At 46.7% G+C, this 14,877-nt stretch overlaps 1 protein-coding gene across 1 annotated transcript in view; it reads left to right on the top strand.

Moving 5' to 3' along the window:
- Positions 1-14,877, top strand: part of KCNK12 (potassium two pore domain channel subfamily K member 12) — a 47,767-nt gene that overhangs the window by 1,321 nt on the left and 31,569 nt on the right. The gene's annotated exons all lie outside the window — the stretch shown is intronic.

Genomic DNA, 14,877 nt, shown 5'->3' with positions numbered 1-14,877 from the left:
ATCCCTTCTCACTTTTTTGGTGTAAACAGTTCATAGTTCCACAACCTTGCAAGAACAGGCTTGGTAAATACAAGTGGAAGCCCCCCACTTCTCCCACTTTCGCGCCTGCTCTGAGCGTCTGTAGAGATCCTGGAGCCGCCACTGCTCGCCACACCAACCTCTACTGCCGCTTCTTGTTCCCTCACCAACTTTCCCTCTCCCCTCTCCTTTCCTCGGGCCCTGGGTGTCAACATGAAACAGACCTCCTCCCCAGTTACTGTACAGAGAGCAGAAAAAAATGCAAGATTTTCACTTTGGCAAGACTTTATATGTGTCCCATCTGTTCCTGCCGGAGTCCCAGGGTGGGAGAAGGCCCTTGGCTGGTTGAACCTTGAGTCACTCCACTGGTGGTAGTTTTGGAGGAGGGGGCTGGATTCACTGGGCTGAGAAGTGAGGGATTTCATAGATGCTCCTTCCATGGGTGAGTTCTGGGTTGGCTTGCTATGCCAGCTGGGAGTAGGGCATGGACTAACTGACCAGTGTAAGCCATCACAGATGGCCACTGGGAGGCAGAGAGAAAGACCACATCCATGTGCAGGATGTGAGCTGCTAGAGATGTCTCTCCGAGTATGTTTGTATGGTCTACTAAAGTGCTTCCTTTTCTTCAATGATTTTTCATGTGTCATGCTTTATCTGATTATTTGAAATGAAAGAGGCAAATATGGCTCAATTCCAAAGCACATGCAGATTGGATAAAAATACCCTTTAAAAGCTATATCATGTTGTTATGGTGATTGAAGATATAAAATGACCCCCTCAAAAAAAATTCCCCTTTTAAGAGCTGCATCAAGTTGCTATAGCAACTAGAGTTTTTTTTTTTTTTAATGCTTTAAAAGTACTAAGGATGCTAAGTCCTGGAAGATGACATCATGTGTTCATAACTCATTATTGATTTGTGCTCTTCCTCTTATAAACACCCTTTTGCTCTCTTCCACCTAGAGACACACCTGTGCACATATTGGGTGCCATAGCATTTCTCTCCCAGTGATATGCTCTGGCTTTGGGTTCCTCATGGAGCCTGAAGGAAAGGTGTTAGCAATGTCTGCCCCTTTGGGCTGAGAGTTAATCCAGATGCGGCCCCATTCCAGTGACCTGTGGTCTCTGTGCCTCTGGGATGAGCTCCCATCGATTTCTTTATTCAGCGCTCAGCCACAGCTTCTAAAGCTTCTCTCAGTTCTTTGCACAAAATCAAGTCCGTGTGTTGGTAAATTGTTCCAAGCCCCAGCCTTTAATCTACTGGCAGGAATGGCTGTTCTTTAGTCAAGTGGAAAAGAACTATGTTCTCTTTCTTGATTTGTGTTTTTTGGATGTAGGCAAGCAGTGTAGGAGGGCTGAAGTGTGTGGCTGTGTTATGAATGACCTGGCACATTGTTTCCAAAATCTGCTACAGAAAGACATTCATCTCAAAGGGGAGTTGCACTCAGGGACCAGAACTAGCCCCTTGCAGGGGTGCCAAGATAGCCTCATGGGTAGTGGGGGCTCTCTCAGTTATCTACCTGCTATCATGGTCTAGGGGAGTGTTCAAATTGGTCAGCTAAGTTCTGCTGAATCTCAAAGTAGCATGATTGTCATTTCAGCCTTCTCTTGCAAAGTATACTTGGATGAGGTTTAAGTAAAGACCTACTTATGTCAGTTTCTCTTCTGCTTACACAGTTCCTACCCCTTAAATGCCCTGACTCTTCAGAGACAATTATTATTACTGGTGTTTTTATGGATTCAGCATCACAGGGAGCCAAAAATCAGTCCAAAATGGGCAGTCAGGATTCTCTATCTGCTACTTCATCCAGTGAAGAGGAAAATTAGCATGCACTCAGTTTTATTTGATCAGTGAATATCACAGCATGAATGGTCTATGCAGCAGTGTGGACATTGTGTGTGTGTGTGTGTGTGTGTGTGTGTTGTAGACCCAGCTAAATGATTTATCTAAACTTTAGTATTGCAAACCCTTCATTCATTCCATAAATGTGATGTATTGTGCATGTCAGGCCTGGTTCTATATTTTAAAAAGTTGAAGGTTATTCTACAAGGCAAAAGTTAAAGCGTATTCCTGTGTGTGCTGTAGGATTGCAGCAGTTATGGGCAGCATATCTTGGCTCTTCTTACTAAATATGATTAGAACAAGGAGGGGGCCTTTCGTCCAATCCCATGTGCCACAGAATGTTAAAGGACTTGTCTTAGGTCATAGTTAATTCTGCGTTTAGCTGGTTGGACCAAGAATCCAAGTTATGCAGTGTTTGTTCTATCAATTTCATATAATTAGTGGGCATATTCTTGTTTGAGACTGAAGTATTTAAAGGGTGTGTGTGTGAGAGAGAGAGAGAGAGAGATATCAGGGCAAGGCTGGACCAGAGGACTGGCCTGTTGATCAGGCCAACAACTGATTAAATCCAGAGAAAACTTGAAGGGAACAGATTTATCTTCGAGGTTACAATGACCTGAAACATCCGGCAGGTCTTATTCAGCCAGGAAGGCAAGGTCCAACCAAGAAGATCAGATACTGGAATGCTAGCAAATGGTAGACATTCTGGTAAGCTCTGATCCAAGGGCAGAAGCCACTTGCTCTCATCTTCATTTGTGTGTGTGTGTAGGGAAGGGGAAGAAAGGGAAGGAATGGGCCTTCAGCTAGAGGGAGGCACAGAAGAAAATTTTAGATGTACCGAGGTTTAGATGGAACATCATGATGAGATGCAATATTTGTTTTGACATTTGGCTTGAATAGGGTCCCATATCCATAACTAGGCAGTTTGCAACTGTGTAGACATACATGTGTGTCCACATGGCACAGACCCAGTGAGAAAATTTGCCAGTGATTGTTCAGCAGTAACTAAGACTGTATAGAAAGTCAATCTGAATAACTCAAGCAAAATAAAAATCTACTTTGTAGTCTAAATTATTCATATTGATTGCTTACACCAAACTGAAATCCTGGGTAATTATTATTTCTTCCATTTATGCTATGTGACATGTTCCCAAGGGGTTGAAATCAAGTTTGTTTTAATGTGAATGTATCGTTTATTCATCTCCCCACTTAACAAAATCCAAGACAAGCATAATTCATTAAAGATGCATGTGTGGTCTTTGGCAGGTTGTTATCTGTATCCCCTGAAACTATATGAACTAAAGCTAAAGATGGTGGTTGTGTTCTTTTAATACTAAGCAGTATTCTTGGAGGCAGTGCTCTAGCTCAAAGATATTTAAATAATCCAAAGAGCATTAATCCGTCGTTTGACATCCTAAAGGATGTTTTATTGGTTTACTTTGAAAAGATTAAAAGGAAACTCTCCACTGGGGTTTTAATTATGCAACTGCTGTCAGATTTACACATAGGGAAGAACATATTTAAAAGTCTTTTTCAAATGGCAGCTTGATATAAACAGAAATATTTTTGCTTCCTTTTATTAGGTTTTCTGGCAGCATATTTCAGCTATAAAGCTAAAACCATGCCGCTATAGATGGGATGGTGTAGGTATGAGAGTTGTCACTTTTGGCACTGCATAATTTAGCTTGCTACTTTCAGAATTAGGCACACTTAATTATTCAACCACGAGATTAGTAACAAGTCCTAACTTTTTTCCTCTTTTTTTAACGTGGATTTAAAAACGTTTTTTGCTTCAAAAGAAACATGAGACCAAAATGTCACTACCACATTTACATTGGACTTTTTCTAATATGTATGTAATCCAGCTGGAAGCAGTTCTGATACCAGGAGCGAAATACATTACCCAGAAGGAGGGGAGCACCTTTCTTCACTTATTTCCCATATCAACTATTTTTTATTGAAAGATGATGCTATGACAACTTTGAAAGGTATTTAGGAGTAAAAAAATATATATAGCATTAGATTTGAAACTCTAGATGGAGAGCAGGAAATGCATTTTCATTCACTGCTCCATCTTCAGCCCTAGCACTGGACCCAGCATATAGTAAACACTCAATAATTATTTGTTCAATGAATAAGACAACAAGGAACTTGTAATTCAACTGCCCTAACCCAACTCTTCATTTTTGCATGTTTCCCTGTAGTTCTTTATCATACTTTTTGTAGGGAAAAGAAAGGGAACTAACTGGTCTGTGCCAAGCTGCTTTTCTTTTGTTAAAATTTTATTATCAATGTCGTGTACATGTTTTTTCATAGTCTTTAGTAGGTGCTTAATATGTATCCCATTTTGTTGATGTTCTATAATTTACTACCTCTATTACTGGTAGCTGGGCAGATCCCTGTTTGGGGCTGTTTGAGTAATGCCACAGTGATCATCTTTATGCAGATAGTCTTTTCTTTCTGTAATATCTCCTTGGGTTGAATTCCCAGCAGTGACATTGCTGAGTCAATGAATACTGCTGTCTGCAGGACTCTTGTGGCCGGCACCTTTTGGAATGAGGGACTGCCTGGTCTTTCCGAGCCGAGCCTACGCCTCTACAAAGCCTAGCAGAGGCTGGACTATTGTCCAGCTAATTGTTCCATGAAAACGGGCCAGAGATCCACTTGGATCTCTCCAGGATTGTACTCGGTCCCAGAGGCGGAGCCCCCCACCTCCAGTCTTCAGTCTCCCTTGCTTTAATGAGAGCCACTTCCTATGTGGAGTTCGGGTGAGTGGAGAAGGTCTCCAGCAAGGAGAGACAGACTGCAGCAGCTTTTAGACCATCAAAAATGAGAGAGAAGGGCACCTGGATCCTCTCCCCTTTTGTCTCCTCTGCTCCCAGGATATTCTGCCCCTACTCCTGGGCCAAGACAGCTGAGGGAGAGCGTTTTCCCCTCAGTCCTGACTGTGCCTAGGAGCCCCAGCATGAAACAGCTTAGAACTGTGCCACATAGAGCAAAAATCTACTCCTAGAGTGTGCCAGCTGGGTAGTACAATCGAAATCCTCCAGAACTGTCCCCAAGCATTTAGGTCATTTTGTCAACAAAAGCCAACACTCAGCCCATTTAGAAAACAGGTAGGAGCAGAGCTGCTCTAACTGGGGGTGGGGGCCAGAGCCCTGGCCATCAGGCTCCCCCGGGACACTGCATACTCCACAAAGCCTTCTCTGAGGAGGCCTAGAGATCACCCAAGACCAACCTGAAGCAGCTAACTTAGCTTTGTTCCTCATTTTACACAAAGTTCAGAGAAGGGAGAGGTTGCCCAAGGTTACACAGCAAGTCAGAGGGGCATTTGCTGAGATCCAGAGCTCACCCAGAACCCTGCTATATGGATTCTGAGGTCCTTGACCTCAAGGCTTGAGTTCTTGCCCTGCCCTGGAAGAGTTTCTTGAATACTGCTGAAGTACGCGCTCGCGCGCTCTCTCTCTCTCTCTCTCTCTCTCAATCTCTCTCTCTCTCTCTCTCTCTCTCTCTCTCTCTCAATCTCTCTCTCTCTCTCTCTCTCTCTCTCTCTCTCTCTCTCAATCTCTCTCTCTATCATTGCCCAATTAATGGGACAAGTACAGAACCAGTACCTCCAGCCATGGTTCTCCTGAGCAGGTCCCGGGCTTCCCAGCAGGGTTGAGACTAAGCCATACATCCGGGAGAAAGGGCAAGAGCTTGTAGAGAGGAGGCAGGGCATCTGAGGAGCAGCAGAGTAAGTGGAGTGTCTTGGAGGTATCCTTCAGGGAAAAGGTCCTGCTCCGTGTGAAGGTGGTGGGGAAGCCTTGGGTCTGTTTGAAGGTGGAGTTCAGTGCCCCCACCACCCCATCAACTACAGTGGGACTCTCTTTGCCCTTGAGTGTCTGCCTCAGATTCAGAGGAGCTGGGAGACAAAGCTAAAGGCCATTGTGCTTCTGCGGTCACCCCCGGCTCTGGGTCTTCCTCAGACTTCTGACCCTCCCTTTGCATCTGTCCAGCTCCACTGACTTTCCCAGGGTCCAGGGCTGGGACAAGGGCTGTCAGCCAGCAAACTAGAATGTGTGGGGCTGTGGGCATGCGGGGTAGTCTTGGTCCTTGACCTCACCCAGGGCAAAGGCAGGATTTTGATGCAGGGAAGGTTGGGGAGGTGAAGGGTCTTGAGTCTGTGAGGTCATAGGACTTTCCATGGGATGGAGAAAAGCCTTTCTTACAGTATACGGGAGTTGCTGAGAAAGAGTGGAGAAAAAACCAAAGCCCATTGGTCCTCACCCCAAGCCAGCTCACAGCTGCCACCACTGCTATCAGGCTCTGGCCCCAGAAGTTCTATCCTAAACCCCGCTATTCCTTAGCCACTGGTGGCTATGGTAGAGGATGCTTTGGACCTTGTCTGTGTGTGTTGACTCCCCTCTGGGCTTGGGTTCCAGTCCCACCTCTGCCACTTACAAGCCATGTGCTCCTGACAAGTGAATGTGCCTCTCCTCATCTCGGTTTCCTCTGTAAAGCAAGGATGCCAATGGTGACTCGAATGAGCTAATTCATGCACAGTGCCTGGAAGGCCCTCAGTAAGCATTAGCTGTCCAGACCTGGGGTAGCCCCGTTAGCGAACCCTGTGCTGCCTCGGTGCACAGGAGGGAAACTGAGGCAGCGCTCATCCCCTGCAGCTTACCTGGCCACACCACTCTGAACGCAGCCCTCTGGGACTCAGCCACCCCTGCAGTGTGGCATCTGCCATGCTGTCATTGGCCACTGTCTCTGGGGCATGTTGCTGTCCTATACTGTTACGTAACTGGCCTGGGAGGGTGCTTTTAAAATATGTTTTCTCAACTAGAATGTCTTAATTTTTTACGTGTGTGCTCTTTAATCTTTTTGAAGAACATATGTGGGGAATAACTGAACACGTGACTGAGCAGCGGGTTAAACCAGTGTTCGCAAGTGCACCTCTGCTCCCCGCTTCAAAAGCAAAGCCCCGGGAAGCCACTCCCTGCCGCTATGCTGGCTTCCAGGCGGGCTTGGGCCTCGTAGCCATGTTTTGACTTAGGGAGAGGTCATGGAGCTGAGACCAGCAGAGAGGCCAGAGACGGCTGAGGTCAGGCCCTACCACACGCCTCTGAGGTGAATTTGGCGTTGGGACTGTAGCGGAGGTTGCTGAAGGATGGCACCGAGGCAAACAGCCCCACTGTGATGGGAGCCAGGGTACTGCTCCTGACCCCAGGCCTAGACTCCGCCCTGCACCCTGCACCCTGCACCCTGAAGCTACCGCAACTCCCCTGAGTGATGGGAAAAGCACTCCCGGTCAGAGGCCTCCAGGCACAGGACAGAGGAGTCTGCAGGAACTGCCAGCATCTCCCCTCACCAGAATGTACCATGCCAGCCTCGGGGCCTTCGTCTAGGGGAGCAGAAGGGATGACAGAAGCATCATTGTTCTCACTGATGCTCCCCCCCACCCCCCCACATATATGTCCTGCTTGCCAGTGTGTGTTTTCATCCATGTTTACTCAGGAACCTCTCCCAAACCCTGGCACGGCAGTGAGGGTGCTGTTATCCCATTCCATAGATGAAGAGAGACTCAAAGAGATTAAGCGACTTGCCTGGGGTCATACAGCAAGTGAGTCAACGGCAGGATAGAGGAGTCAGCGCTCCTGACTGCCCAGCATCCTCTCTGCTGCCACAGAGAGGGCAGAGTCACGGCCCAGTCAGGTCTGGTGGGTGGTAGGGGCTAAGGAGGAAAAGAAGAGGGTGTGAAACAAGAGCTGAAGCACAGTTCAGGGACCTGGCTTTGGCTGTGCTATGCTCCTTGCAGCCTCAAGGGCTACCCTGAACCAAGGGCTGCCTGCTTTCCATCCTTTGCATCCGTGCACCTCTGTGAGGAAGGCTGCCAGGCAGATGAAAGAGGGTAACGAGCATGGTACTTGTGCAGAGCTGTCTAGAGCTCTGAAGCCTCTGAAGGGAGCTTTAGAAGTTCATTGCACTAAGCTCCTGCCCAGAAAGGGGACCCCATGACCCGAGGGCCCACAGCCTTGCATTTTAGGATAGCAGCAGTGGACATGGAAAGGCAGGAACAGAAAACTAAACCAGAAGGTCTGCACTCGAGCACACCAGCCAGGAAAGTCTGGGGACACGGCCAGCTCAGGACTGGGCCTTCTGAGGGCCAGAAGGTTTGTGAGACTCTGCCCAAGGTCATGTGCTGCATGCACACCTGCCTAGATGATAGGGAAATGCATGAAACCAAGCACCTGCCCATGCATCACCCTCTCTAGCCACTCTTAACTTCTGGCCATTCCCTTCACCACCTACCTCCACCCAACCCCTCTCATTCTCCCCCAGAGCCCCCACCCATAAACCCCAGGCACTTTAAGCCTCCAGGCCATTGCTCATGCTGTTCTCTCCACCCAGAATACCCTTCCCTTTCTCTCGATTTTCTATGGAGTGAACTTGGTTTTCAAGGCCCAGCTCAAATGGGGCCACTAGAGTGAGACCTCCTATGAAGTCCATCTTGCTGCCCCAGAGTTGTGGTAATTATTTGTGTCTATGCTAGTTTTCCTGGCAGTAATGCAAGTAAGGTGTGTCAGAGCTGGCACAGGACCCAGTGCATAGTAAGGCGTCAGAAATTCCTTTCCTTTCCTCTTCTTCCAGGTCAGGAGCTCTGTCTCTTAGTGCTTGTCACTGCCACATTAATAACAATAATAGCCATAATGGCAGCAGCCATGCACAGAATGACTACTACGAAGTGGGTGCTGTGTCTGGAGATGCAGATAATTAAAGCAAAGAGGTAATTTCTGTAAATCATGAAGCATAATGCTGGGTACCAAGTGGGTGATTAATCAATGTATGTCGAATGGATAGAATAAATAAATTAGTGTGAGTAACTGGAAACCTTGGACTGCTGGAAATAATTAAAAAAAAAAAAAAAAGAACGAAAGAATGAATAGGGCAGGGCCCAGAAGGGGCTCCAGGAACCTCCCAGCGCCTCGCTCTCCCTCCCAGCCCCTGGAGTCTCCGCGGCTGGCTGAGCACTGGCCCCTCTGCTGGACTGTTGGTTTAATGATCTGTCAGTGGCTGGCAGGTGCGCAGCAGGCAGCCAGCTCATTCTGGCTTGGGCTCCGCTGGCTGACAATGCTGTCTCCGTGGCTCTCTGAGTCAGCTTGGTCTTTGTCCTACCCTGCCTGGGGCCCCTTGGAGTGAAAGGAAACCAGACGATTCTGAGCCTCAGGCCCTGTCGCCCCAGGAGTGGAGGGAAAAGTCCAGTTCCGAACAAGGAGGACAGGCTTCTGGTCCTAGCTCTCCCACCCGGTCAGATTCCCCATCTGGCTCTGGCATTGGCCACAGCCCCCAGCCCTAAAGAGGCCCTGCTGAGTTCTACCCCTTTGCCTGGCCATTTCCATCACCTGCCCATGGCTCACTCCTTAGAAACCAGATGTTGGCTCACAAAGTGTAGAGAAGTTTTATCAGTAAATAAACACAATTCCACAAACCAGGAAAAACCACCACCACCCACACAACCCAGCACCATCACAATGCCTCCCAAAATACTTGGGGAGGCTTTTAGTGGAATCGGGCATCTCAGCTTTCTGGAAAGTTACAGTTGAGATAAACACAAACCCCAAATCCCACTCCGCGTGACTTCTCCCTCAACTTTTCCAAATGGCCACGATCTCATTCCCAGCTGCCAAGTGTTCTGAATTCTGAGCTGCTAACACCAGGACCTGCCAGAAATGCTGCAGGGACAGCCCAGGCAGAGAGGGAGAGGAAAACACAAAACTCTGCCTATGTCGAGTTTGTTGGCACTTCCTATGGGGGCAGAGTGCGTTTTGGAAACCATGCAGTTTTTGGTTGTTGGATTCTATTTTTAAATGAAGGGCGAGGAAGGAAAGCTAAGAAGACAGGTGAGCCAGTTCTGAGGGAGGTCTGGAAGTCCCAGGGGGCTGGCGGGAAAGAGGGCCTGCCTGAAGAGAAACTGCAGGGCCTGGCTCTCCCAGCACCCAGGACCCGGGCTGTTCTGTTCTCTGCTATATCTCCCGATGCCTGGCACAGGGCTTGGCACATGCGAGGGGCTCTAGACTATCTGGGGTACGAATGGCTGTTTCCCAGATTCTCAACTCTCCCTAGACACCACCAGTGTAAGAAAAAGTAAAATATGAAAATCCCCATTTACAAATCAGATGATGATTTACCTTATAAAAGAAAGCTTCGGTTTGCTAAGGAATTTCTTCTAGGGTTTTTCTGTAAGTAACCAGGCATCCAAGAGCATTTAAAGTGAGATGCAACATGCAACCAGTGTGTCAGAACCCAGCAGGGCATATAGTCCCTTGACTGCCATTGCCACCTTCATACAACCCTCCAGTTACTGAGGCAGCACAGTCCTTAATGTCAAAAGATTATGGTCAAATTAGTGTGCGATCCAGTGGGCAGTTCAGAAGCTGTATGACAAGAGTTCAAGTAGGTAGAGTTCTGGGTACTGAGCGCAGTTGGTCAGGTGGGCTGAAGCCTGAATGTAGGCCTAACGGATGGAATGGGATGGAATGGATGGAATGGGATGGAATGCGGGAAAGTGTCCTACAAAGCCTTTTGATGTTCATTGTTCCACTAGGCAGGTGGGTGTTGTTTATGTCTCCATTTTAAGAATGAAGAAATCTGCATCACCAAGAGACAGGTGCTGTGTAATAGAACGCTTAAGGAGAGGTGCTAAGGGCCTGGGCCTGGGTTTGAATTTCAGCCCTGTCATTGACGAGGGGAGCTGGGTTTCCAGGGCATGTCTCCTGCTCATTCACTGAAGAAATTGTGCTCACTGCCTTCCCCTGCAGTCTCTCATGCATGACCCATCTAAGATCTGGACTTATGCTTCTTGACCATCTCATTTATAACAATGTTTTCCTTCATCCCACTACAGGAGCTACTTTGCTTTAACTGTGTCGTTGCTATGACCAGTAACTGCACTACTTTCAAAGTCGTTAACTCCAAACGCCTCTTCTTCTGACCACCACCTCCCATCCCCCCAGCCCTCCTCCTCTGTTGCTCCAGTACAACAATCCTTGGCCCTCAAGACCTGCAGTCTCGTACTCTCATGTTTCCATCATCTTTTGGGGGGCTTCACTTCTTTTCTAATCCACCTTAGATTTTCTGTACTCCCTTTTCAAGGACCTTTAACTTCCTTGTCTCTCTCTCCTGTACTATACTCCTACCCCTACTCTGCCACCATCAAAATGCCAGCTTTTCACCTATTCTTTACCTGCACCCAAGTGGCTGAATGTGGTTGGAGAAAACCATGCAAAGATGCTGACTGGCGCAACTTTAAATCAGTGACCTTGGTACCAGCTGGATGCTCCAACTAGCAGGCCTTCCTACTACCTTTTCTACTGTGTTCTCCTCTGCTTCCCACCTTGAAACTCCCACACCCCTCACTCTCTGCTCACACTTCATTGAGAAAATAGAAGTAATCAGACAGGGACTGTCTTATCTGCATACCCCTAAACATGCTCATCACGTGGAGCTGCTTTCTCTCTTATGACAGCAGATGAATTATCCACTTTCAAATGCCTGCTTCACTGGGTCTCATCCCCTCTAACTTTCTCGAGGACTCTGTGCTTGTCATTACCCAACCCCTATAGATTGTTAATTTGTCCTCCATCAGTATGCAAACATGCTACATTTTCTTCCTTTTTAATAGACTCTTCCCTTGACCCCAGCATTGCCCTCCAGTTTCCTTCCCATTTCCCATTTCCTTTACAGGAAAACTTCTCAAAAGAGTAACCAACATTTCCTTTCTTCCTTTCCCTTCTCTCCTGGATGCACATCAAGCAAAAGTCCACCCCACCTTTCTACTGAATTTGCTCCAGTATGGTCCCTGGCAGCCTCCTTCCTGCAAATCCAGTGATGACTTCCCTGTCCTCTTCTTACTCAGCATCTCAGCAACATTTGACAATGCTAACCATTCCTCCTTCCTGAAATCCTCTTTTCTCTTGGCTTCTGGGACACCACATTCTCCTTAATCCTCACTGGTTGCTGTCTTCAGTTCCCTTTGCTGAACCCCTTCCTTTGGCCTCTCGTTGTTGGAGGGCCCCATGATCATTCCTCAGACCTTTTTCTTGGGTGGGAGAGGAAATTTCCTCTACCCTCTTAGGTTCAGTTTCTGGAGTCCTGCAAATTAAACTGACAAAATACATATTAAGAGGAGAAAGGGCTTATTATGTATACAGATGGAGTCCTTTACAGAACAGAACTGAATACCCAAAGAAGTGGTTAGGCCAGGGGCTTGGATACCATCTTAACAAAAAGCTATACATTTCAGAGACATTTTAAGACAAAGGAAAAGGAGTTTGGGCTTCTAAGAGTGGTAAATTGTGGATAGGTAAAAATATGGGAAAACTAATGAAAGATAAGAGTTATTTTAGTAAAGTCTGTTCTTCAGACTCAATTTCATGCAGTCTCAGTGTGGTAAGAGTGTCTCTGGTGATGAAGAGTTGTTCTCTTTTTGGTACAGTTGAAGGGAGTGAGGACATCTTCACAAAGGAAAATTAATATTCTACATTTAGCCAGATAGGAAAAGGGTAGAGAGCTTTTCCTGAGTCTATGTTTCTCTGTTACTTTCAGTTTAAACAATCCTTATGCCAAAGCCACATATTTTAGGTGGGCATACTCTGATCCCTTCACATCCATGACTTTAAATCCCAGCTGGTGCTAATGGCTTCCAGGTGAACAACTCCAATCTTTAGCACTAAGCTTCAAGACTATAGGTCCAACTGCTTCGGCATCCGTATGGATGTCTAATATGTGTCAAAACTTAAAAAGACCAGAATATAACTCTTGATTCTTGTCCTACCCCAGTCTTCCTCATCTCAATAAACAGCACCAACATGAGGAACTGTCCTGATTCCTCTTCCTCCCTAACCTTCCATATCCAATCTATCATCAAATCCTATTAGTTCAATCAGCAAAATACATTCTGATTCCTTCCACTTGTCTCCATGACCATCTCTGCTGGTCTACTCTATCCACCACCATCATCTGTTGCTAGGGCAACTAAAGCATCTCTTAAACCCAGTTTCTTCCCCAAACAGCAAACAAAGAGATCTTTCAGGGCATAAATCAGATCAAGTCCTTCCTTTACCTGAAACCCTTCAGTGACTTCCCATTGTAGGAAACCTGACTTCTCACCATAACCTACCAGCCCCTGCATGATCTGGCCCTGTCCCCTGCCCCCCACCCTCAGCCTCACTGGCACTGCTCTCTTTTTCCTCAACTCACTATAGCCAAACTGGACTTATTAGACCTCAGAGCATTTGAATTTGCTGCTCCTGCTTCTTGGAGCACTGCTCCCTGACGCTTAGCATGGCTGACTTTTCAACTGTATTCAAGCCTCAAGGTCTAAAGCTAAAAATGTCACCCTTTGAGGAGCCTTCCCTGACCACCTTGACTATGGGAGTGTGCCCCCACTCACCTCCAGCCACTGTCCATTGAACTTCCCTGTCTTATTAGAGCATGTGTCACTTTCGTAAACATCTGGTTCATGTATTTGTTTGTTTGTTGCCTAATTGGCCACTCCCTGCTCCATGAGAGCAGGGTTCTTGTCTCTCTCATCCAATGTTATATTCCCGTTGCTTAGCACAGCACCTGGTGTTTGTTGAACAAATGGATGAGCTTCCAAAGCTTCAGTTGTAACATCTATAAAGTGGGAATGATAGTAGTGCCTATCTCACATGTTTATTGGGAGAATTATATGAGACAATGAATGCAGGTGCTTAGTCTGGCTTTGGCATTTAATGAGCACTCTAACGTGAGCTAGTGTTTTTATTAATAAATGATTTGGCTGAGGTCTCACAGTAAGTGATAGAGCTGGACCCTGAGCCAAGGTCTCCGAGTCCAGATCCTTTGCTCATTCCAGTGCAAATGGGGTTGCAGGGTAGATAGGCTTGGGGAACAGTGTGACCTTGGTCAGGACCAAGCCTGCCTTAGGCATGTAAAGGAACAATGACAGGTAACACTGCTTTAGTAGCTTTAGGTTGTATTGGAGGGCATTGAAAGCCAAACAGAAATGTTTCAACTCGGCCATTAGGAGTAATAAGGCTTAGTAACCATTATATGTTCTTGAGCAGAAGTGTAATGTGATGATGAGTGTTTTAGAAGAGCATTCTGGCTAATTAGTCACCATATAGTTACACCACTAAATCAGCCATCTAGTTAGACTAAATTGTTGGTCTCTAGACTGCCTGGAAACAACCAGATAATTGTGAAATCCCTTGTTTTGGCTGTTCACCTCGAACATTTAAATCGGCCCACTACCAGCTGTCCCCTCCACTTTGTGGGGAACTTACGTGTCTCTTTGGGTGGTAAATCCTTGAGGAGTGTGTACTTAGTTTGTATATTCAGCTCTGAACTGTGATGTGATTCCAGATTCATTCAAAAGGATTGCCAGTGTGTGTTTTTTCTTCATGAGCTGTAAGTGGCTCGTGATCTTTGATAGTTATAATTTTATTTTGAACAAAGAGCAGAATTTGGCATGTTAAACATAGCAGCTATATATAAATTATTTTCACAATGATGTCTGCTTCACACATAATAGGCTGAAGGTCAATAAATGTTTGTTTATTTGTTTGTGTGGCAACCCGGAATGCTTAATGTTTGTGCGTAGAGTGAATTGGGCAGAGGGGGATAAGGAGAGGGGCCCGGGCTCCTCTGGCTTTTGGAAATGACCAGGAGAGAAGCTGTGAGAGATGTTTTCAGGAACCATATGGCAGCATCCAGTGATTAGCACTCAACAGGACTCAACATGGCCTCCACTAATCTTGGGTCTTCTTGCTCTCTGTTCTTGGTTCATTTCTTAACATCAAGGCCACACATGAAGATCCAGGAAAAGGGGCTGACTGTGGGCCTGGGGATCTCTATGATGCATCCAGAGAATTATGTGCACGTCCAATAATGGTGAAGGCCTCTGAGGAGGCTGCAGCCATACATGAGGTGGGGAGTGAAGTCAGGCAGAGGCTGAAGGAGAAAGCCCCTTCTCCAAAGCTGGGCTCAGCAGGCAG

The sequence above is a fragment of the Rousettus aegyptiacus genome, unplaced genomic scaffold (assembly GCF_014176215.1).
Source record: "Rousettus aegyptiacus isolate mRouAeg1 unplaced genomic scaffold, mRouAeg1.p scaffold_m13_p_7, whole genome shotgun sequence".
In the NCBI taxonomy this organism is placed as follows: domain Eukaryota; kingdom Metazoa; phylum Chordata; class Mammalia; order Chiroptera; family Pteropodidae; genus Rousettus; species Rousettus aegyptiacus.
This window is presented reverse-complemented; position numbering and strand designations above follow the sequence as displayed.